Genomic DNA, 21,973 nt, shown 5'->3' on the forward strand with positions numbered 1-21,973 from the left:
GGGGGGGGAGTGTGTACGTGGGGAGGGGGAGAGAGGACGTTTAAAAAAATCCTGCAATAAATCTAGCGAGTGGAATCTGAGGGAAACGATCCCATCTGGAAAACTCCAGCGCGGGTGCTGCTGGAGGCTTAAGGAGTGATGCAGCTCGCAGAAAGAAAAGCCTGCCGTTGGAGGATGACAGGCTCCCTAATTGATGTCCATTGCAACTGGTACTCTGCCAGTTTATGTTGGCCCCATTCCAGCGTGCTGTAATTTTGGAGCCAGGTGTGAAGCGTTTCTGTTCCGTCTTGTTCCCAAGCACCTACAGAAGCCTCACACATCTCACTGGAGGCAGCAGCCCTGTAGGAAACAGCTGTACAGGTAAAGGTGGAAGGAAATGTTACAGCTGGCTTGGGAGTACTCCCCCGTGCCTCGCCTGGGGTCGTGACTGGGGAGGGGGCACCCCAGCTACAGCACCTTGGGGAGGTGGCCAGTGTCACGGACACATGTGTTTGTCGCACCTTGGGGAGGTGGCCAGTGTCACGGGCACACGTGTGTGTCAGGCACTCAAAACAGCAACCAGCTGCCAGGGAGGAATGCACAGATCAGGAGTTGCATGTCCAAAGAGACACTCTCACCCCCCATATCATGCGTCAGTTAAAGAGTAGGCAGGTCCAGTAGCAGCGCATCCTGACTGCAAGGCTGCAAGGGATCGACACGACCCTCCTGTGTAACATGTGCCAAGGGATGGCCGGGGATTAGTGCCCACCTGGGCTAGAGAAGGAAAACACTCGGGCGTGATTTCAGACTTGCTAATGACAAAGATCCCCAACCCCCCGGTCGCTTGCTCGGCCATGCCAGCAGTTAGCCCCACTGTGTAGAAACATGCACATTATCTCCTGTCTGAATTTGCCTAGTGCTAGTTTCTAGCCACTGGGTCTTGTCAGCCCTTTGTTAGGTTGAGGAGCCCTCCGTGGTTAATCTGCTTCCCAGGAAAGTTCTCTTAGGCTGCTATCAAGTTGCCATTTTCCCTCATCTCTGGTAAGGCTCCTGGAGCTGTCCAAGCATTTGTCCCAATCTTTCCACTCCTGCAGCTTTTTCCTGATTCCTGCCTGATCCTTTTTGGGCTGTGGCACCGAACCGGAGAGTTATTCCATGAGCAGTCCCCTGAGTGCTAAATACAGAGGCAGCAGACCCTCTCTGCTTCTCCGTGGGATTCCCGTGCCTACGTGGAAAGGGGTCACATTTGTCCTTGTAGCTAGTGTCTCCCTGGGATCTCACAAGAGCCCTCGTTCCTGGGGAAGGTGGCTCATATTCTGCATCGTGAGATGTGCAACTTAACATGTGGCCGTTCCAAGCACAGTGCTTGCTTGTGCCCAGCGTCATGTCGTCTTCACTGTCTGCTGCTCCCACAGGCGGTGTGTCCTCCCCATTGTCTCTGTCAGGAAAGAGGCTGTGTTTTCTTTTGGCTGCTTGGCAGCACTGTTAAGTGGGGCCAAGGCTATTCCTTGCGGGGCCCGTGGAAAGAGAAATGCTGGTGATTCCCCATGAAGCTGCCTGATGACACACTGCCCTGGTATGAAAGTGCTGGGCGAGCGAGCTGAGCTTGGGACAGGACTTGAGCGCTCTGCACTTGGCTTTCTCTGCTCAGGCACTTACCCTCACCGTGGCAGGGGCTGAGTGTTGAGCAGGAGAGGGATGGGTGCTGGTAAATGAGAGTCTGCTCTGAGCACCCCCTGAATCCTGCTGCTGTTTCACTTCCTGCCCTGACAGGGAGTGGGAAGGAGCTGGCTGTGTTAGCACTGGGGTCTCAGCATATGGTACAGAACCAACTGTCTCCGTGGCAGCAAGTTAGGATCCAGCCGTGCATAGCATCCTGCGGGGAGCAAGTTTGACAGCGGCCTCTGAAGTGGAACCGGCTTCCCATCCCTCTCTTCAAGCAGGGACTCCTGAGAATAGCCAACTCCTCTGTTTGCACGAGGTGAAAGTCCCTCCGTCGCTGGCAACAGCTTCCCTTTGGAGTCTCCTACCTGGTGCAGACTCATGCCTGTTGCACTGGGCGTGAGGGTGCCTCTTGTGTCAGAGAGCCACGTCCGCAAATTGCATGTGGGCTGCCCTAGGTCTGCAATGCAGATTGCATTTCTTTGTGATTGCAGAGATGGTGGGGAGGATCCCGGCTTTGCCTGTGGGTGCTGGGGAGAGGGGGCATGGGAGTACCCAGAGTCTTGGATCCCATGTGCTGGATAAGTAGCCCATCAAGCATCTGTGCTTCCCACTCCGTTCATTTCCGGAGAGCATATTAATGGCAAGTGTTATATTTCCATCCTGCCTTCCCTTAGCCCAAGTCCTACCTTACCCTGCCCTCTCCCTCCACTGTTGGACGCCACCGTGGCTCTGCGGCTCCAGCCACAGCACTGGTTCTGCACGAGGCAGTCTGGACTTGAAGATTGTTTGCCAGCATATGTGCAGTTCTTCTGCCAGCGCTCTGTTTTTTAGCCCTGTTACGCTGACTCTGTGTTGTCAGCGAGGGGCTTGAAGGCATTTACTGGAGGTCTGGTTTGCTCATCAGTTGGAAGCCTGGGCTCTTAGGCACAATGCGTTGGTGCAGAAAAAGAAGGCCCCCTGGTCAAAAGTGGAATTAGCACTGGTTGTAGATCTTAAGGACGCAGTGCAGTTCTGATTTGTCTTGGCCCTGTTTTGGATCAGTTCATGCAGATTGCATCGCCGTTGTCATCAAGTGTCATGACATGTCATTATCCCTTAGGGCTTGCTTATTGGGGTGGGAAAAGGGTTTTTTTGGTCATCCCACTTGTAAAAGCTACCTCCTGAAGCTGATCCCTGCACTTAGCATTTGCTCCAGGGAGTCAGGAAGCTCCTTCTGTTCTTTGAGATCCTGCCGAACACATGACCCCAGACTCGGGCGTCAGGGAGCATGGAGAATAATTAGGAGAGTGACCTAGAAAGAGGTGATCTAAGTGCGAGTCTCTCACGTGGTGTCTTTTGGGGTGACAGGCAGCTTGGACCATGCATTTCCTTGGGACTCGGGAGTGGCCAGGAGGATAGCTCTGCTACGCTGGCAGCATTTTGTCACAGTGAGCTTAGTGGCACGAAACCTACCTCGTGCTGGCAGGGTGCCAATGCCAGCTAGCACTCATGTCCAGTTATGAAAGGGGTATTCTTGGCCACATCTTTCATGTATTAAGGAATGAAATGTTAGACTTCAGGCTTTTTGGAATTTGCTGATTAGCCCACGTGTACATCGAAAGGACTCATTAAAATGCAGTTAAAGCTGGATCCCCTCCCAATGAGCCGTCTCTTGTTGCTGCCCAGAGGAACTCTGAGAAAATGGAAACCCCGTTCCTTGGCCAGCTCAGCCATTCCCCAGGCACGAGGCATGGCCTCACCTCTGAGCATTTTTGTGGTGCTGCTGGCCTTGACATGGCCCAGTTTTGGTCTCGGGTGAAAGTCTTGGCTTGGGTCACCCTTATACTGCTTGGTTTATCTGCTGGAACATGCTCCGAGCTATTGAGGCTTCTAATTCAGTTTCTGGACCATAGCTGTAGGCATATTTAGCCTTGTGATTTGCTCCGACAGTGCTCCTTAGCCTTTGGGCTTGGTCCTCAGTTGCTCAGTGTGTGTGTACATGCACGTGTGCTAGTATTGTGGGGAAGGAGAGCGTTCTTTATCTTTGGTCGTGTGCCATGTGCTCTGCCGTGAGTTGCCCCACTGGGGAAATAGCAGAGCTTGGCATTTTTCAATGCAGTTACTGGAAGAATCTTCAGGAAACTTGGGGGGAAAAGCCCCTAGTAATCGCTCCTCATTGTTAGCTCGGATAAGAAAGATCCACATCCTGGGAACCTTGCCAGAGAAGCAAGACTTCGTGGAATGCAGGGAGTGGTCAGCCCAGGAGCAGATGTGTATCTGCTCGGCCTCTCTGGGAGACGGAAAAGGACCTCCTGTCATTGAGCTCCAGGTCTGCTGACCATGTTTGTGTGCGCAGGAAGTTCCTATCTGAGTGTGTACGGATGCAGAACGCGTCTTGTTTAGTCGTGTCCTTGCCAGGTACTCGCACGGTGCAGCTGCCTTGTTGGACTGGCCCTCCTGGAGTCTGCATTCGTCTGTGTGCTGTGAGAGACGGTGAGGGCATATCACACCCCCTTGTGTGGGTCTCCATTCATCTCCCGGCTTGGCTTTCTGGGAAGTCCATGCCAGAGCTGGGAACAAACCCAGTCTCCAGAGTTTCTGTGCAGGCCTTAATCCCAAACCATCCTTGCCCTTAGAAAGTCAGGGGAGCTATGAAGTGAGGCTCTTCCGACGCTGAAGTGTGATGGTGATGGTCCTCCTACAGCCCCAAGAGCCTGAGCTCTGAATTCCTCTACTGGGCAAAAACCCGCACCCAAGTCTACTTCAAATCAATAGGAATTTGACATAAAAACGTTGCACGTCGACTTTTTACATAGAAAATTATACAAATGTTTTGACCATCAACTTTGGTGCTGGCATTAATGGTGAACACTTCTATGAATGGTGGGGGGAGAGGTTGTATTTTTGAGCACTTCCCTTCGATGAAGATTGGTAGGTGCAGATCTAAAAACTAGGACCTAGGGGGGAACAAGGCTGTTTGCCCAATACAGCGATCTGAAGCAATATTAGACACCAGCTCCATCCAAGTCCTTGCCAGCTGAACGGAATTGCTTGTACGGTTCGGTTTCTAACTTAAGGAAAAACAGAGTAGCTCTGATACTGCAAAGCTTTGTTTTCACCTAAAGCAAATTGATTTAAACCCTTTTGATAGCAGAATAACTAGATGCAGCCTTAACTACAGGGTTGCTTCTAGTATCTCCCTAACAGTGTGTCGGTGTGCGAACTCTTGACACTTGTATGTCACAGGATGCAGGCTTTTCATACCCTCAACGATGTGGTATCTGGGTAAAGTTTTAAGAAGTGCTGCGGTGTCCAGGAAGTTTGAGGTCAGTTTTCAGATGCGGCTCGGGTGGCTGAGTGACCTCTCGACTTTCAAACACATTTATGCTTCTGGGTACTCAAGTCATTTTGGAAATGGGATTTTGGCTGCTAAGTCATTTAGGTGCTGTAGAAAAACGTACTTGTTTCCAAATCAGGTTTTTCTCTTCCCTCCACTTCTTGGCAAGTTGTTCCTTTCAGTTGCTCAAGGGTTCAATATTTGTCGTAATTATTAAGAGGCTTTGATCCGTGTAGTTACAGAAGAAGCAGTCACAGTCAGAGCTCTCGTCAGCCCAGCCTGTGTCAGAGCCGCACAGCTCAGAAAGCTGCATGTGTCCTTGTCGAGATAGGTGGGAGCTGCTCTCAGGCACACAAACCCCTGCTGCATTCCCTCTGACTGTCACTAGTGAAATACATTCACGACTGATTGCCGTGGTGTGAGGAAGACTAAAGGATTCCCTTGCTAGCAGCATCCCGCGGTGACTGTAAGCATGTAGTGTCTCTGAGACGGCTGTGGTGAGCGTGCAGCCTGCTAAGCATTCTGTGGAGTAGCGGTTTGAACCTGCCGGTGTCTGGAAAGTCGATGCACTTGAATCAAGGAGAGAGGGAAGCTGATGTTGGGTGACTGGGATGGATCTTGCTGTGCTTGAGTGATAGTTGGATTTTGGTAGGGGCGTGTGGGACATGATAGATGATTGTGAGTACCGCTGAAGTGTACGTAGAATAGCAGCTGTGAAGATGGGTTGGTATGGTTTGCCATTGCTTTGAATTCCCCCTGGCCCCTAGGGGCTGATCTGCATGGTTCTGAAGGAAGAAATTGCGGTGATGGACACATTGGGACCTGCCTTTCTGCAGCTGGACCAGCTTACCATGACATGCCACTGATGTCTCTGTCAGTTGGACCTCTTTCCTGTGCCGTCCGCAGCTCTGGCCTTTGTCTGCGTTCTGCACCAGCCCCTGGGATCTGACTTGTTCGTAACTGGAGGTGTGGCGAGGCTCTTGGGTAGGGCAGACCTCATGAGCATCCAGGCCAGCACTGCTGAACACTAGCTGCGTGCTCCTTCCCGGTGGGGAACCGCAGAGGAATTTGGATTTGCTGGGGATGAGATGACCAGAATCTGCAGGCTGTTGTGCCTGTGGTGTGCTCCGTGCATTGCTGGTCACTTTGCATTGTCTCATAGGGGCAATTTTGGCTCCGTGGCATTCTGGGCCCTGACCCACGTCCTGTGCTCTTCTACAGGGTGTTGTTTTGTTACTGGCAGGGATCTGAGCGCCGATGGGTACCGAGGTCCTTTTGATCTCCCTCTGGCTCTTCATCCGTACAGGTTAGGCACAAACTGATCGATAAGCAAGGTAGCCACTTCAAGACCATGCTCATCTTCCGAGTGCGTCCAGTCTGGCTTTGGAGGTTTCACACTGCCTTCCCACCACTGCATGGGGCACTATCCCTGTGAAATCTGCACTGACAGCAAAGCCCCTAGCAGAGAGCCCTCCGTGGCATTTGTGGCTGGCCTCCCCTCTCCAGTACAAGTTTCATTTGGGCTTGCTGGGGTGGTTGGTTTGTGTGTACAATAAACACCTTAAGATGCTGGAATGCATTGTCATAGTTTCATCGTTGGTAGGGTCGGAAGAGACCTGAGCAGATCATTACGTCTCGACCCCCTGCCATGGGCACGAAAGGATGCTGGGGTCAAATGACCCCGGCTAGGTGATTATCTAGCCTCCTTTGGAAGACCCCCAGGGCAGGAGCCAGCACCACTTCTCTTGGAAGTTGGTTCCAGATCCTAGCCGCCCTGACCGGGAAGTAGCGCCTCCTGATGTCTAGTCTGAATCTACTGACCTGGAGAGGAAAGGAGTGGAGCTGCTAGTATTTCTGAGGGACGAAGCTCTCGGTGCTAATCCCACCAAGACCTCTGCCCTGCAGGCCCCCACGGCCTCTCGTGGATACCAGGATGTTGCTTGGGCATGTGCCGCTGCTTGTAGCTGTGGGGCCCAGGTGAGACCCCAGCTCGCTGCTCCCACCCAGGAACTTGTGGGCAGTGTAAAGTGGAGGCGACGAGGAAAAGCTGGGCACGCTGCTCCCCTTCAGAAGAGCATCGTAGAATGTGGGTGCCCACGCCAACTCCCTTGCAAAGGGGTTTTCGCGGTCTCTCGGCAGGCGCCCCGCTTCTAGCTCTTCCCAGCTTTCACCTCTCTTTCCCCCTCTTTAATTGGAATGCTTGGCCTCTTGCACTCAGACTCAGGGAGGAGCAGCTTGTTTCTGCAGCTGGCCGGGTGCCAGATGTCATCACTTCAGGCAGTGCCACGCTGCACATCTTCAGCAGTTTGAAATGGAGAGACAGAGAGAGACAGATAAGATCAGCAGCTTTAGGTGATGGCATTGTTTCAAATAAACCATGCATGACCCAAAGCTTCCACTTCAAATGGGGAATGAAATTGCTTCATCCTTTGACAGCTTGCTCCATGAAAGAAATTTATCTTCACTTAATTGCTTTAGATCCCAAGAGGCTGCGTACAGTAATTTCTAGGAGATAATTATATCAAATTAAAAAAATATGTGCCTATCTGACTGATGAGCGTGAATGCACTGGCCAGAGCGCAGGAAGGAAAGAGGCACCACATCTGACTCACACACACAGGTTATCACTTCCTATTCTCCTTGCGGCCTACAGACAGGACACTTGGGGGACCGCAGCGGAGAGTCAGGCTCAGGTTACGTGGTCCTGCCCAAAGCGCGGGGCACGGCGTTTGGCAGCCCGGGGGCTCAGCTTGTTTCACTGACCTGAGGGGCACTTGCACGTTGGGCAGCCCCAGGGGCCATTGTGCGGTGCCATTGTGCTTCCTTTCCCACGTGGTGGAGAGGAGCGGCGACTTCCTCTGCGGCCACATCAGACGGCTGGAACATCCAGTGGGGATTGGCAGAGTCGCAGGGTAGTTATGCCGTTTCTTCTCCCGCAGTCGCGCGGCGAGAGCCGAGGGACTGGCGGGGCTGTTGATCTGAAAACATGTATATTTAGAAGCCGAGTGTAAACTTCCTGCCCGGGCCGGGCCTGGATTCTTGACCATGTTTGAATTTCCACTTTTCACTTCCTTTGCCCTTGCGCTTAGCACTGCTTGCAGCTCCCAGTGTGTCCCCGACTCAGATCCCTGCTTTAACCCTGTCTTGCCCCACGTCCTCTCTAGCCCTGGCCAGCAGACCAGTCGGCTCCTGGTGTGGCCGCCCTGGGGCACAGGGTGGGCTATGCTTGTGCTTCCACTGCACTGACAGGCTTGGAGGCCCCAGTGCTGCTGGGGACAGATCAGGTGTGTGGGACAGGTGTCGGACTGGTACCTGTGTGCAAACACCGAGGAGTTGTTAGCAGGCCCAGGACTGTGCTGAACTCTGCCCTGGCCCTCGGATGTGCAGTGTAGCTTTGAAGTATGCTGCAGCCCTGACTGTCCTTAGGGGAGAACCATGATTGGATGCGCGAGGTAGAGCCCTGCCGTGTTTTCTGGAGGGGTCGGTGCAGGCCCCAGGGGGTCTTGGATTCACAGTGAGGGGCTCTCAAAATGATTAAGCCTCTTAGCTTAGCCTGGAGCATTTGCACCTGAGTGAGGTAGACACCAGGGTAGCCGGAGGTCGAACAAGGCACATGTGGCCTTGGAAAAGCTCTGGGCTTGGGAGTGGAGACAGTGGGTGCTGGTGCCTGTGCTTGATTTTAGGTCCTCTCCGCAGATGAGCCGCCTCCTGTTGTGTTGCAGGGGGTGCGGATGTCTCAGGCCAAGTAATGCAGACTTCTGTGGGCCAAGGGAGCGTGATGGCTCAGGGGGTGCTCACTTGTGTGTTGGGCATTGTAGATCTGTGCGGCCAAACCGTGGGGCTCCTGCCCTGCCTGGGGGGCGGGCTCCGCAGCCTGAGGGATCCCTGCCATCTGGTGATCATCCTGAAGTCAACCCAAAATTCCTCGCATTTCACCTGCTCCCACCCAGCACAGATCTCTTCCTCTGATTTATCTCCTCTGCACTGGCAGTGTTCTCTGTCTCTCTCTTCCTAGCCTCCTTTCCTCCTCTCCTTGCTTGACATACTTTTTTGCCTATTCTCTGCTGTGGCTGCTAGCTAAGACTACTGCAGGTAAAATGCCTCACACAGGGCCCATACAGAAAACTAGAACTCTTGGTTCCAAAATGATACCTTTTATTAGACCAACTGGAAAATGGCAAGAAAATTGTCTTTTTCTTGCCATCTTACAGTTGGTCTAATAAAAGGCATCATTTTGGAACCAAGAGTTCTAGTTTTTTGTATGTCTTTTTGTCTTAGACCAACACGGCTACCAAGTACACCCCTCACACAGGGCCCATCTTCTTAGAGGGTCCGAAGACTGTCCCCCATCACAGCCAAAGCCAGGCACCGTGGGGAATCAGCTGCAGCTGGGAGTCCCCAAGGGCCTGGATCTCTCTGGAGGAGTGGGGGCCCTGCAGGACCAGAACACATGAGCTGCTCTCGCCTGGCTCAGAGCTGCTGCTCGGGGCAGTCCGGTTAGTCCCCGTGTCCATTCTCAAGTCAGTCAGCAGGGATCCAGGCTGCTCTAGCTGGTGCCTCTTGCCACCCCTTCCCCTCCTTTGGGCCTCAGGCTGTGGCAGGAGATGAAGTGAAATGCTAGAGTTTATTGCAGAGTTCATCACTCCCAGGAGCATGCTGGAACTTGTGTGTGTTGTGTTGGCAACTTCAAGGGGATGCTACCTGATAATTAATTAGGTGTCAAGAGCAAGCCCAGAGGTTCCAAGTTTTATATTCTTGTCAATAGAAATTGTTTCTGATTGCCTTGTTCCCCCTGGCTTCTCTCTATCACCAGGAGGGCTGGAGAGAGCGTAGGCTTATGGTCCAAGGGTGCCTAGATCAAACCTGATGTTGTTTGTCTCTTGGCCTCCCGTCTCAGTGCACTAGCTCTTGCTTTTATGGGAACATGGACCTTCTGTGCACACAACGAGCCCTGTCCTGAAGCCTCCCTTTGCCAGGCAAGCCAGAGTCTCCTCAGCCCAGTCCTGTCAGCACTGGAGGGAGGGACATCTCTGTGGCCAAGGGAACCTGACCGGTCTGCATTCTCCCTGCTCTGTGTTCATCCTCCACACCTCACGCGTGGCCTCGGGCATTCGATCTGGACTTACCATTCTGTCCAGGAGATGCCCGTGGCTGGCTGCTCCATCCTGCGTGCTCCCACAGACACACGTGCCATTAGCCTTTTCAGAGCAAGGCAGCTGTGTGCTGCTGGCAGGGCTGAGTAGGACAGAGAGGTGCAAAGTGCAGGGTGTTCCTCATCTCTCCTTGCCGGCGGCTCGGCAGGGGGCCAGGTTCAGCAGGCTGAGGTGCTGCAGAACCAGGAAGCCAGCCCTTCAGCCCTTTAAGGGTCTGGCTGAGAGAGGCTCAGTGACTTGCTGAAAGTCATGTAGAAGGTCTGTCGTAGAAGTGGGGGGAAGCCTGTATTAAACAGGAGATCACACTGTATCAGTCCTGATTGTCCTGGCTGTACCATACAGATCAGCTCTGCCCAACTGATCCCAGGAAGAGTCCCAGCTACTTGGTGAGGCCCAGCAAGCGGTGTGCTCCTACCAGATGCTCTCACACCTAGTGCCTGTGCCTTCCCTTCTCCACCCCAGGGAGCCTGCGCCGTGCCACACGTTGCAGCTGCTTTTCAGAGTACCTGTTTAAGTGGTGCAGCAATTTACGTTATAGCCCTTTGTCTCGAAGCTGGAGGTCCCATCCATGTTGCCTTATAAGTGCTTTGGCATTTTAGAGATGTGGTCCCAGCCCTGGGGTCTGACCACGGGGTAGGTGACAAAACAAGGGGCAGGGTAGTCCCCCCTCTCAGCCCCCTTCTTGCACAAACTTCCCTGAGCTCTGACCAGCGTTTTGCATGCTCAGCCTTTCCCAGAGCTCAAGGTTTGGGCTCAGGGGCCGGGTTGATTTCTGCAGCGTTGGCAGGGGTTGCAATATGGGAGAGGGAAAGAAATGCTTTTCCCGTTTAAAAAATCCAAGACCCTGTCTTTCAGAAATGGTTGACAGCTGAAACCTGAGGCCTGGTCCCTCAGGTTGAGATGTAACAAAGCTCCGACTGAGTGACAGCTGCCACCACTGCCGCACGTGCCTGGTAGAAAGGGCAGCGGCCACAGGGCTGCCTGCGACAAGCAGCGCGAAAGCCACGTGTGTGCACTTGCCTGCCAGCACTCGTGGGCTCAGCTGGCCTTGCACAGGTGACTCGGGCTGAGCCGCTCCAGGTTTTTATGTCTCTCTCAAATCAAGCCACGCTTTTCAGGCTCCGCAGGTAAGATCACGCTGCATCAGGAGAGGGCAGGTTTCCGCAGCAGCGAGTCGGGCACGCCACGCGGACGCACGGTTCTCAGTTCCACTCTCTCTTTGGAAATGTGCTGCTCAGGCAGCTGCTCTTCTGGGAGAGGCGGGTGCCCTGTGCCTGCTGTGAGTATGTCACGCTGCTGCGAGTGCCTGACCTGTGGCTCAGCCTGACTCGCTGCCAGCAGATCTGCCCCCATTACTGCTGCAGTGCCAGTCTCTAGCCTGGCAGCAGTGCGGCTCTGACACTCGCCATGGCTGCGGGCAGCACAGTTGGCCTTTTGCTGTCGTGGGCCCTAGCTGTTCTGCTCTCACCCTTCGCTCAGGTGCTTGTGAACTTGGGGGTCACTGTGAATTGCTAGCAGTAGGTTGCTTTGCCTTGCTGTGCCCTGAGCACCCCTCCTCTCCACTCTGAGTCCACACAATGCTCATCGGGTGCGGCCTGCTCTGTTCACACCAGTGCTGGTAATGTCTGGCCCTCAGCTCTGCCAAAGCCTGTGCTTGGCTCCCAGCTGCACGCTGGCTTGCAAAGGACAGTGCTGTACGAAGGGTGGAGTGAGTGCATACCCCTCTCTTCCTACTGTGCTCTCAGGAAATGTCTCTCACGCAGCTGTAAGTGTGAATGAAGTCAAAAGAATGGATCGGTGCCCCCCAGCCCACCCCTCTCTTCCAGGCCCATCCAGCGTCCGCACCCTATTGTTGTGGTTCTGGTTCAGCGTCTCTGTTCCTGGGCAGGGGCCCTGCTAGTGCTCTCTGCATCCCAGTCTCCGGAGGAGGAGCTTTGGCGAAGGCAGAGAAACCAAGCGTAGTTTTCCCCTTGCAGCCAAGCCGCGGCTTGCAGTTCCTTGCTCCCCTTCCTAGGTGTGTTGGTAACACGGCGCAGCAATTGCGAGACAGGCCGTTAATCACGAGCCAGGGGAGGGAAGTGGAGCATTCGGCAGGAGGAGCTGGGCTTCCTGAGGGCTGTGGCGGCCGAGCGGGGCCTGCAGGGCTGGGGCGCCGGTCCAGGTCACACAGTTACCTCCCTGGCAGGCGAGTGAAGTGTGTCCTGCTCGGAGCAGCCCCTTCCCGCCGGACGCAGGCTGTCAGGCACCACTCTGCTCACGTCACTGGGAGTCCCCCAAGTGGCAGCACTTTGCCGTGAAGCACAGCACAGCTTCTGTCCCTCTCCAGCGTGGCTGCTGGAAGCGGTGTGAGCACGCTGCTCCCGCTCAGCCGGAGCTGTGGGAGCCCGCTGCCAGTGTGGTTCCTGCGGTGGCTGGAGATGCCAGCATTGCTAATATCTCGGGGCTGCGGTGTTACAGCCGACCAAGTTGTGGTGGCATTTTTCTGGTGTTCTTTAGCTGCCTCCTGCCGCCCTGCCCACTGCTCCAGGAAGATTTGGTTGCAGCCCAGGCGAGGAGCTGATGGTCCCAGAGAGCTCCTCCCTGCTGCCTGCTTGCAGAGCCCAGTGTCCGTCCCGCAGCTCCTGCGTGGGGCTGCCCTGCCCCAGGGCTGAAGGGATTCCCCCAGACTCTGTGCTGCAGGGCTGGCACCTGCCCTAGCCTAGAGCTTGGCGTTTGTTTGTTATTTAAAAGAAAAGAATTGCATTCCCTCAACTGCTTCCCACTGGAAGGTTGTCCACGGTCCCTGAGCCTGGGTTGCAACCGAGATCCCACGTAACCCTCTGGGCAGTGTGGACGGCCTAAGTCAGAGGCTCTGCCCAGTGCAGCTTCTGGTTTGGGCAGGGGAGGTTTTGCGTCACGTGGGTGTGACTGAGGGATCAGTGTGCTCTGACGTGGGCAGCCAGTGCCGAGGTCTCCAAGCATGATGAGATTCTGCCACTTGCTATGACAGGGCGTGAAAGGGGGCAGACTCAAGGACACTGTGCAGGCTGGTGTCTCTCGGCGAGGGGAGCCACCATGTGCTGCATTATATCAAACTTCACAAAGTCCTGTTCAGATCAGGGGGCAGCTGTCCAACTCGTGGGCTAGCCTGAAACAGCCTGAAGGAAATGAAACACAGGCAGCCTGATAGAATAACCCGGGGCCCAACTTGAGTCCACAAACACCAATTAACTCCGATTTCAGGCTGCTGCTCCCTATAACTCACCCCGCATGCCTGGGCTTCCTGAGCTACGCTCTTCCATACAATGTCGTGAGATGCCAAGGCCAAGTTCGCTTGGTCTGGGGGCTTGTAGGGACCTTCCTCGGGACACGACTGTGTTTTCCCTGGCTGACATGGCCTTTCCCCTCTTCCTGCCACTCTGTTGCTCCAGACAACTTCAACTCTTTGCTGAGGCAACAGGGCTATAAGCGCTAGGCAGGATCCCAGCTCAGTGAGGTCTAGATCAGACGCCGTGAGAACTGCTTGTGTTTGAGGAACTGGGAACAGGAGCCTGGTCACTGCAGCAGTAGCCAGGTGGGAACCGTTTAACTGCATTAGCTGTAATGAAACAGTCTCATCCAGGCTCACAAGTTTCTTTTCCCAAGTTTCCTGAAAGAGAAGTTAGGAAACTGCAATGTCTTTCATCCCAGTTCAAATATCGACCAGGGCACGAAGCTGGGAACTTCTTATGGAATCTCACATGACGTTCTCCGGAAAGCAGACTTAATGGAGTGCAAGGATGAAACGGCTCCACTCAGCCAGTCGCGGTGCCCTCGGGCTGGCATGAGCCCAGCTGGAGCAGGCCTGTATGGCCCGAGAGGTTGAAGCGCGGGGTCTGCGTGACAGTCTGGCCTGCTTTGACACCTCTGCGAGATACTTCAGGGACAGGCAGACGTGCAGAGATCTGTAAATGTATGCCCAGTGCCAGCCAAGCCGCTGAGAAGATGCTGCATCTGTGGTTCAGGGGAGCTCAAATATTTGTGGTCAAGCTTAAAAAATGACATGGAACTCTCTTTGGCAATGGCCGGCAGCCAGGAGCTGCATGGAGCGCGTGCAGGCTGTGCAAGCTCCCCGTGCCTGCCTCCAGCACAGCCCTGCCAGGCCAGGCAGAACATCCTAGCTCCTTGGTGTGCACTTCCCTCCCACTGTCGAGGTCAGGACTCAGGTCTGCAAGGGATGCAGCCCTCAGTTTCTTTGCACTGTACTCTGGTCATAACAGATCCTGCTTTATGGTTCCCAGTTTTAGCCCCCTGCACCATCGGCCCTGCCTGTCTTTGTCATGAGAACAGGGCAGGAGCAGCTGCGGTCCCTGGGCAGGTGCATATTGGATGGGAACTACTCAGCATTGCCTCCAGGAAAGTCCAAAAGGAAAAGCCTTTCCCTACAGCTGGAAGTCTGCTCTTCTCATAGACTGTTTTATCCTAGTGCCCCACATCAGCTCCTCCAGGCTGCTCCCTTGCTCTCTAGTTGTATTGATGAGGCTATTCTGGTTTTGTTTTTCCCCCCACAAAATCTCACCTCCTTGTAGCTTTTGGACCAGGCCTCAAAGCCCAGGGAGACCAGGAATACAAGTTACTCTGTGCTGGTCGAATCAGGGCTTGTCTACAAGGAAGGTCATTCTGACGTACCAGGGTGGAGATTTAGAGCGTGGTGGCTCTTCTGCCTCGGCAGCCTGTGTGGGCATGTACTGCGTGCAAAGAGGGCCTTGGTGGTTCAGGTTAATCCACTTACACGTGAGCCACAACTCTCCTCGTACACACCGAGCATATTAGTTTGGCTTACAGAACACCGAACTGCTGGGATGTAGCACAGCCATGACGACACCCAGGAACCCTCTCAGTGACGGGAGATGCCCACAGCTCCTTGCGGAACACGTGATGCAGAAACAGCAGCTTACCGGTGCAGCGGTCATCCTGTATTGCCTGGCCTAGCAAAGGGCTCTCTCGCAAGGCAGAGCAGGAGTCCCGTTGTCTGGATGGCATGGAGCAAGCTGAAGAAGAAAGCCTTGGCACAGGAAGAGTAGGTGCAGATTTTGAGCTAGCTGTTGGCATGAGCGCCTGCTACCCCCACTGGGGCATCTGGGAGAGGCAGGTGCCTACAGAGAGAGCACCTTTCCTGGTCGCCGGCCCAGCCTGTGGGTCCCAGGGTTGCTGCTGCTGCGCGGGAAGCACTGAGAGTCTGGTGGCCTGAGCCTTGATCTATGGAGCAGGTGTGCTCCTTATCACCCCTTTGTGCCAGCCTCACTCATTGCCTAGACCCTTGCAACCAGGTGACGGTGAGAAACAGCCTCATGAGCCATGTGGCATAGGTCACAGGTGGCAGCCAAGGTGAGCTGTCTGCTGGACTTGCCAGGACCTCTGAACCCTCCCAGCATTGTGCATGTTTTTTGCTCCCAAGCAAACCTCCTTCTGTCACTGGGTGAATTAGCGCAGCAGCCCTGAAGGAAAGGCAGCCTGTGGCAGAGGAGTCCCCTTTCCCTTACTAAGCAGCACTCCCTTCCTCCACCAAACCGCCTGCTAACCACTTTCTTATCTGCCTGAAGTCCATGCAGCAATCTGTGCAGGGCAGGCATCCTCCGAAATGGCAGAGGAAACAAATTCCCTGGCCCCAGGGAAGGAAGGCTCCTGGAACACAGAGGAGAGTCCACTGGCTGCACCGTTCCAGGCACACTGATGCCGGCTTTCCAGTCCCCAAGGCCATCCTGGATTCAGACCCGTGTGCATGGAGGTCCTGGAGCTCTGCCTCTTTCCTTCCACTGTGGCCCAGTCTGGGGTCGGCGCTGCGGGCACAGGCAGGTGTTTTTAAAAGCGTGGGCAGCTGGGCGTGAGGGGGAGCAGGGCCGGCTCCCTCAGAGTGCTCTAAATACAGCTCTGTGCCTTTGGAACGATCTCCTCTCTGCCTCCAGGGAACCACGGGGCCATGGGCAATGAATGCATGGATGCTCCCAGACCCCAAAGCTGCCAACACAAAGAGCCTGGTCACCTTGGATGAAGACTTGCCTAGAGTCGCTACAGCATTTGTCAAGCACGGGAATCACTTTGCCCACCACCAAAGTGAACTTCAGGAGCAGGAGGCTGCCGAGCCCACTCTGCCCTGGGACAACCAAGTGCCCCTCCAGCAGGAGCTGCAGGAAGGGTGTGGGGGAGGCAGTGGAGTCTCTGAGCTAGCCCAGCCCTTAGCAGGGCCCCCAGGCACAGCGCCATCCCTTGGAAACACCCATGCACGAGCTTCATCCGGGGCAGCACCAGGCATTTGGCTAAAGATGCCTGTGGCTGGGTACAGGGCTTGGTGCGCCGTCCTGGATGGCCTGCACCTTCCCCTGGACCTTTTGCCTTTAGCCAGTAGGAGTGGGGCAGGATAGCGTGTCTGAGCTGGCAGAGGCACCTAGCAACGAGCCGTGAGCCATGGAACCGAGCATGCCGCCGACAGCTGCCAGCAGCTCCCCGCTGTGCTGCTTCGCTGGCTGGAGACGAGCTGGACTGCAGAGCTGACACAAAGATTCTTCAGAGCACTTAACAGGTGATTAAAACATCAGGGCTAGTCTTTCCAAGTGCCAGGGTAAGCCAAAAGCTGGGTTGGAAACCAGCAAAAACTTTCCTCTCTGGAGCAGCGTAGCTGGGCCATGCCTCTGCGGCCAGACAGGGAGCTCTGTGCTAACAATTCCATACGCACCTCCAAGTTCTCCCGACTGCATCATCCTACGAGGGCAACCTGCTGGGCTGTTGCCCTCCCTGGAGTCTTCTGGCATCTGCTGACTAGGTCAGGTGCTGCCTTGTACAACAGGCACTGCCCTAGCTAGAGCAGGCTGCCAGGGCCCCTGAGATCTGTCCTGGGGTGGCTGCTTGACCCCCACGCCCCGGAGACCAGAGAACAACCCAGGGAGGGTGGGAAGGGAAATGAGCTGTGGCTCGGCCTGCTGCAGATCTGTGAAGCTGAGCAACAGGGGTTGGGGCTCTGCCAGGGTTGTGTGGGACTGGGCCACGCTACCTCGATCACATCAGGACCTGTTTGGTGCAGACTTTTCATGAGCGGTTTTTCTCACCTAGACCAGTCTGCATCCTCCTTCTCGTAGTCGATGGAACCACCAGGCCAGATGCTCTGAAGGGCAAGAGCGCCCCAGCAGGGCTTGTACAGGGATCTCACAGATGGAGCGAGAGACCATGCCAGCACCTGCCCTGCAGGGCCCGTGCTTGCCAACAGGAAAGGGGCAGAAGTTCCTCGAGGTGGTCTCTAGAACGAGCCATGCCCAGGGGTTGACCCTGTGCAGCCTCTGGTGCCAGCGCAGGACTGGGAAGCCAGGTGGGACTGGACCTGTCCGTTGTTCCTAGCTGCAGCCCTAGAGGAGCTGCGTCCTCAGAGTGCGTCAGATGGCTTGTGCTCCTGCTCTGCTTGCTCACTAGCTTTGCAGACCCAGGCCTGCCTTGCCAGCTCATTGCAGCCTTGTCACTTCTGTGAAATCCCCTGCAGCCAGACCGCTCCCCTCTCTCCAACGAGCTGGCTCCAAGGGGCACAGTGTGCAGGGATAGGGAGGGCCAGCTTTGGGCTGACACGTTCTCGCGATGGCAGGCACTTGGCTCAGGTTCTCTGCTACTTTCCAGTCTGCAAAGCAGCCTTGGTTGAGCTGCATGTCTGGGACTGGAAAGATGGAAGTGTCCGCCAGGCTTAAAACACTGTTCTGCTGACAGGCTCGCCTGGGGCATGTGTGCTCTGATGGGGAACAACGCAGGGAAGCTGGCTGGCCCAGCAGAAGTTTGGGGGGAAGCTGGGCCAGGGCCGCTGCCTGGGCCTCCCCTGACACTAGCGGCTGCTTCTCACATGTGAGATGCTAGTGCTGTCACCAGTGTGGTTGCACCGGTGTTAGGGCAGCATCCAGAAACTTCCCACGCTTGTGTCAACATAGTGCAGTATGCATGCAAGCACAGACACATCTGCGCTGCGTGGGGCAGGGCAGCTCGGACACCCAGGCTAGCGGGGGTGCTGGAAGCAGTCTAACCACACCTAGGTGGACTAGCCCAGGCCAAGTGCCACATGGACCTACCACAGCTGCTTCTGGACTTTGCAAGTACCCTCATCCCCCATGACCTGTGGTGGGTTAGGGGGCTTGGTGTTTGTGGTATGGGGCTTGGCAGTTGTGCGAGGGGGGCCGTTTGTGCAGTTCTGATAGGTGACACCAACACTTGTCCAAACCATCCCAGAAGGGACTGATCCTGTCTTGAGCGTGGGGGCTGGACTGGATGGGACCTCCTGAGGGCTCTGCCAGCCTGGCTTGTCTGTGATTGTGTGGCAGTCCTGGCAGAGTCCTGCTGCCACCATTGGTTGCTGTACAGCGCAAGGGAGAGTTTTTTCCCAGGCTGTGAAGCACCATTGATGGGTTGATGTTTGCTTTGCCCCAATGATTTGTTGTGGCTTAAAGCAGATGTAGGCTAACGTGCTCTGACCTGGGGGAGCTCCATCCACTCCAGCTGCACAAGCCATGATTAAAACATCGTGAAGACAGTTAGCACTGTGTGTCTGGGCCAGCGATTGACCATGGTCCAGCTTCTCATTGCCGTCTCCTGGTCTAGGCTGGGCTGTTCTTCCATGGTACAACTCAGGCTCCTTGTGCCCATTTCCCCTTCTCTATCGGGATGCCGGCGTCTCCCTTGCCTGCGGGAATGTTACATTGAGGGGAGCCGCCCTTCCTGCAGCAAGTCCTTTTCCAAGGGCACCCTGCTTCCTCCTGGGTTGAAGGGGGTCTGAGCTTCCTTTGACAGAGGCTGCCAGGATCCTTCTGCACAAAAGCTCAGGCCAGCGACTTCATGGCGGTTTCCATGTACCTGGAAACTAATAGCCGGGGGACACCCTCACTAGCCCGAGCTCTCCTGGCCCCTGCTCTGGGGCTGCTGGGTCCTCCGTAGCTAGCTGGGCTTGGCGGGGCCAACTGTCCGGCCTCGGGCAGGCTGTATGGAGCATGTGGAAGAGCTGACGCAGACGTTGCATTCCTGCCTCCCAGTTATTTGCTCTTCAGACACTGTAAAATTAACAAGTTGTAAAAGCTGATTGAAGCCATCGTGGGCGTGGCAGCAATTAGCAGCGCCAAAGCAATGTCCCGCGCTCAGCAGCATGTGCAGAGGCGTCTGCAGGGTGGGTCAGCCCCACTGAGGCCGAGCTGCATGTCGAGGCTGCCCCTCGGCCAGGAGCATCGGGCTCACCAGAGCAGTCTGGTTCTGGTGACACCACCCCAGGAGCGCCAGCTGCTCGTGTCCCCCAGGCGTAGCACCTGGGCTGGCTGCGCTCGGGAGGGGTTCCCCGTGCAGAGCTGATGTACCATGCGTGTTGTGTTTCCATTGCACCTCATTCCCATGCCCCTCCATGGGGGCAACTGAAGCAAAGGGTACAGAGGGCCCAGGGAGCTCTGTTCCCTGAGCTGTGCTGTGCTCTGCCTGCCCAGTGCTGCCTCTCGGCAGGGTTGCTGGAAGGTGAAAGGCATTTGAAATGGAAGAGTGTGGCCATGGGGTCGTGTTACCGCATGTCCTGCTGCATCTTAGCAGCCGACTGCAACGTGGTTGTCCGAACCATGAATTAGCGTGAATTAGTGTGAGTGGTGTGGAGCTGACTTGCTGTGTGCTGGAGAGAGCCAGCGTTTGAGTAGCTCATGTCTTTGTGGATGTTCAGCGCCTCTGACTTAGTGTGAGATTACAGAGTCTTCCCGTTCCTCGGCCTGGCTCCGCCCCGCCTCCCCCCCCACCGAAATCACAAAATGACTCATGTAACTGCTGCCCCAGTACCCTGGGCCGCCTGCGATCCATGGCAGTCTTTTCCTTGCGTGCCCCGGAGCTGCGGTGGTAGCGCGGGGTGCTGTGATCCCTGCGTCACCTGCGTCTCTGCGGAACTGAGCCCAGGTCACATATGGGGGCACCAGACCACTTCACCAAAGTGTGGTTTCAGTTTTCCTTCTCAAGCGGCTGTGTGCGTGTCAGGCCTATTTTCGTAGTGAGCGAGTGCTGGAAGCCAGGGCTTTCAGTTCCTGCTGCCTCACCGCGGGCTGTTGAGGCAGGGCGCCTAGCGCTGCTGCGTCCCCTCCCGGGGCTGCACGTCTGCCGCCGCGCTGCACAGCACAGTGATGCTGCTTGGCTTCACGCTTGACCTTTTGGTCCCTTCTGTAGTGTCATGTGTCGCTCCCAGGCCCCAGCCACTCTGCTCCTCCGCTGCCTTGCTCCTCCAGCACATCCTACATGAAGAGCCACCCGGGGCTTCCAGCTGCCCCTCGGGGCTGTAGCCTTGCAACCTGGAGCTCTCTTGGCATCCGAGCACTAATGGTTTCACCTTGAAACAGGGAACGTTTCAATGCCAGACACTTGGGGAACCTGTCAGAGATCCTGGGCCGCTGAGCTGCAGCACAGCCCAGCTTTCCAGGTGCCCCAGGCTGCTGGTGAGCGGGGCTGGTTGTGCAGGCTGTCCACATGATTGCGATACCGAGATCTTTCACTTTGTCTGTTTTTCATTGATGCCGCCTGGAAAAATGTGTTCATGAGACAAGCTGCTGCGGGGATTATGTCACAGGCCTTCAGCTGGGCTCTCTTCTCCCCAGCAGATGAGCTGACGACCCACCCGCAGCCTGTGGCAGCTTGGCAGGAAGTCGTTTGTTCTCTGCTCAGCTTTTCTTCCCAGAGGGGAGCAGGGGAGACATTCCCGTTCCCCTCACAGCCCAGCTCCAGGGCCTCTTTGTGTGCACCAGTGCTCGCTGACGAGCCCCTTGCAGGCTGGGCAGTTGCTGCTAAACCCTTGGCCCTCTGGTTTGCTCCCCAGCCCTTTCTCAGCCTCAGGGGCCTGAGTTGGCTGGGGACAAGCGTCTTGGCATGTGCTCAGAGGCCCCGGTACTCCAGGCAGCACTGAGCTGTCTGCAGGGTGCAGCCGGATGCAGCCTCGGGGTCTGGAGCTGGGCAGGTGATGCAGGTGCCCGCAGTGATCCCAGTAGGAGCAGCCTCCATGCGGGGGCCAAGCCCAGGTGTTGGACCCTTTGATCCTGGGGTGGCTGCAGGCAGGGAGGAAAGACCTGCTTCTGTTACATAAGGATCCCGGCTCCCCGCAGTAGCTGGGGCAGCAGGTCAGGGGTTGCAGCAAGGTCAGGTGGTTGACACGCACTGTAACAAGGGGGTGGTTAAAATTAGCCCGCAGAGAGGAAGCTGGCAGCATTGTGGAAGAGCAGAAGTTTCCTCTGCACAGCAGCCTGGTGCGGCAGGGGACGTGCCGCGTGCTGCCTGCCAGCCCGTGAGTCACTGCGGCTCGGCCTTGCGTGCCGCTGAGCCCTGCCGGGCCCAGCCTGCCTGCACCCTGCTGCACCGGACCTGCCCAACGCGTCCGGCGGCCGCGGGGCTGTGCCTCCCTTTCCCGCTCTGCCCCGTGCTCTCCTCATGGCCTGGGTCTCTCTCTCCCAGCCCTCTTTGCTTTGCTGTATGCTGGACCTCCCTCAGGCAACCCACACGTGGCCATCCCTGCCCCCTAGTTCCCTGCTCCCGCTGAGGCCAGGCTGGGGTGCGCCCTGGTTTGGGAGTCAGCGGGTGGCAGGTTGGGGGCCTTCAGCCTGGATGGCAGAGCCCAGGCACTGCTTCCTGCATGCACCAAGCAGAGTGAACCAGCGCAGCTCTGGTGCCCGTGTAACAGGCCCACAGAGGTCAGGGCTAGGGGCACCGGGAAGCAGCTGCCCCACCGTGGTGCCACGGCCTGTCCTTAGGGAAAGGTTGCGCTTTCCGAGAGTGGTGTCCGCCGCTAAGGGGGCTGGCTGGAGGGAGGCAGGCCGAGGGCCTGGTTGGGGGTGTTGCAGGCACATGGGGATGAGTTCCAGGCTCCACAGCTCTGGAA

At 56.1% G+C, this 21,973-nt stretch overlaps 1 protein-coding gene across 1 annotated transcript in view; it reads left to right on the forward strand.

Annotated features, from left to right (window-relative positions):
* LOC109293387 (telomerase-binding protein EST1A-like) overlaps positions 1-21,973 on the forward strand; it is a 72,779-nt gene that overhangs the window by 32,893 nt on the left and 17,913 nt on the right. The gene's annotated exons all lie outside the window — the stretch shown is intronic.

This window comes from Gavialis gangeticus, unplaced genomic scaffold (genome assembly GCF_001723915.1).
Source record: "Gavialis gangeticus isolate Ggan-Ray unplaced genomic scaffold, GavGan_comp1, whole genome shotgun sequence".
In the NCBI taxonomy this organism is placed as follows: domain Eukaryota; kingdom Metazoa; phylum Chordata; order Crocodylia; family Gavialidae; genus Gavialis; species Gavialis gangeticus.